This window comes from Schistocerca gregaria, unplaced genomic scaffold (genome assembly GCF_023897955.1).
Source record: "Schistocerca gregaria isolate iqSchGreg1 unplaced genomic scaffold, iqSchGreg1.2 ptg001696l, whole genome shotgun sequence".
Taxonomy (NCBI): Eukaryota; Metazoa; Arthropoda; class Insecta; order Orthoptera; family Acrididae; genus Schistocerca; species Schistocerca gregaria.
The window spans coordinates 15001-17500 of NW_026062955.1; the positions used below are offsets into that span (position 1 = coordinate 15001).

The following is a 2500-nucleotide window of genomic DNA, read 5'->3' on the forward strand; positions in this document are numbered from 1 at the left end:
CACAAGTAGGTGGAAAAGGGCCCATGTCCTGTCAAGAAATGCACCAATCCCCGTGAGGGTTTCAGAAACCGAAGTCTCATCCGCTCTCTCACGTTGGGGAAAAAGTGGTGCACGCGCCTGCTTGTGCGGAGCGCGTCCCACCTCTGCTGCCACTCGTCAAAGAGCCAGTTCCGGACTTCAGCAGCGCTGTCTGCCGGTCGGCCTAAGATGTTATTGACCCCATCCGGATTTCCCTTCCGGAGCCAATACAGCGCACCCCTTTCCCTGACCAGCAGGTCAAGTGGGGGGATTGCTGTGATGACTAGTAGCGCATCGGCGGAAGTCGTGCTGTATGCTCCAGTGAGGCGCAACAGCGCTTGGCGCTGCAGCCTCCTCATCGCCGCCGCAGGTTTTCTCTGTCTCAGCCTATGAGCCCAGACACTCGACCCGTAAGCCGTGATGGCCACGAGAATGCTCGAGTGATATAGCCTTAATGTCTGCAATGGCAGATGGTATTGCTTGTTTGCAATACTGGCTATCTTGTGGAAGAGGGCCTGGCTTTTGCGACATACAGTAGATAGGGACAGCGGGAATCTCGTTAATCCATTCATGCGCGTCACTAATTAGATGACGAGGCATTTGGCTACCTTAAGAGAGTCATAGTTACTCCCGCCGTTTACCCGCGCTTGCTTGAATTTCTTCACGTTGACATTCAGAGCACTGGGCAGAAATCACATTGCGTCAACACCCGCTAGGGCCATCGCAATGCTTTGTTTTAATTAGACAGTCGGATTCCCCCAGTCCGTGCCAGTTCTGAGTTGATCGTTGAATGGCGGCCGAAGAGAATCCGCGCACCCGCGCGCCCCCGGAGGAGCACGCTAAGGCGGACGCGGCCTCGCAGCAAGGAAGATCCGTGGGAGGCCAAGGCACGGGACCGAGCTCGGATCCTGCACGCAGGTTGAAGCACCGGGGCGCGAACGCCGCGCAGGCGCGCGCATCCTGCACCGCCGGCCAGCACGAGGCCAACCAACGGCGAGAGCAGACCACGCCCGCGCTAAACGCCCGCACTTACCGGCTCCCCTACGGCACTCACCTCGCCCAGGCCCGGCACGTTAGCGCTGACCCACTTCCCGACCAAGCCCGACACGCCCCGATCCTCAGAGCCAATCCTTATCCCGAAGTTACGGATCCAATTTGCCGACTTCCCTTACCTACATTATTCTATCGACTAGAGGCTCTTCACCTTGGAGACCTGCTGCGGATATGGGTACGAACCGGCGCGACACCTCCACGTGGCCCTCTCCCGGATTTTCAAGGTCCGAGGGGAAGATCGGGACACCGCCGCAACTGCGGTGCTCTTCGCGTTCCAAACCCTATCTCCCTGCTAGAGGATTCCAGGGAACTCGAACGCTCATGCAGAAAAGAAAACTCTTCCCCGATCTCCCGACGGCGTCTCCGGGTCCTTTTGGGTTACCCCGACGAGCATCTCTAAAAGAGGGGCCCGACTTATATCGGTTCCGCTGCCGGGTTCCGGAATAGGAACCGGATTCCCTTTCGCCCAACGGGGGCCAGCACAAAGTGCATCATGCTATGACGGCCCCCATCAACATCGGATTTCTCCTAGGGCTTAGGATCGACTGACTCGTGTGCAACGGCTGTTCACACGAAACCCTTCTCCGCGTCAGCCCTCCAGGGCCTCGCTGGAGTATTTGCTACTACCACCAAGATCTGCACCGACGGCGGCTCCAGGCAGGCTCACGCCCAGACCCTTCTGCGCCCACCGCCGCGACCCTCCTACTCGTCAGGGCTTCGCGGCCGGCCGCGAGGACCGGCCATGACTGCCAGACTGACGGCCGAGTATAGGCACGACGCTTCAGCGCCATCCATTTTCAGGGCTAGTTGCTTCGGCAGGTGAGTTGTTACACACTCCTTAGCGGATTCCGACTTCCATGGCCACCGTCCTGCTGTCTTAAGCAACCAACGCCTTTCATGGTTTCCCATGAGCGTCGATTCGGGCGCCTTAACTCGGCGTTTGGTTCATCCCACAGCGCCAGTTCTGCTTACCAAAAGTGGCCCACTTGGCACTCCGATCCGAGTCGTTTGCTCGCGGCTTCAGCATATCAAGCAAGCCGGAGATCTCACCCATTTAAAGTTTGAGAATAGGTTGAGGTCGTTTCGGCCCCAAGGCCTCTAATCATTCGCTTTACCGGATGAGACTCGTACGAGCACCAGCTATCCTGAGGGAAACTTCGGAGGGAACCAGCTACTAGATGGTTCGATTAGTCTTTCGCCCCTATACCCAGCTCCGACGATCGATTTGCACGTCAGAATCGCTACGGACCTCCATCAGGGTTTCCCCTGACTTCGTCCTGGCCAGGCATAGTTCACCATCTTTCGGGTCCCAACGTGTACGCTCTAGGTGCGCCTCACCTCGCAATGAGGACGAGACGCCCCGGGAGTGCGGAGGCCGCCGCCCCGTGAAGGGCGGGGAAGCCCCATCCTCCCTCGGCCCGCGCAAGGC

General features: G+C 58.6%; 1 pseudogene; it reads right to left on the reverse strand.

The window, feature by feature from the left end:
* Nucleotides 1-2500, reverse strand: part of LOC126334121 (large subunit ribosomal RNA) — a 5566-nt pseudogene that overhangs the window by 2056 nt on the left and 1010 nt on the right.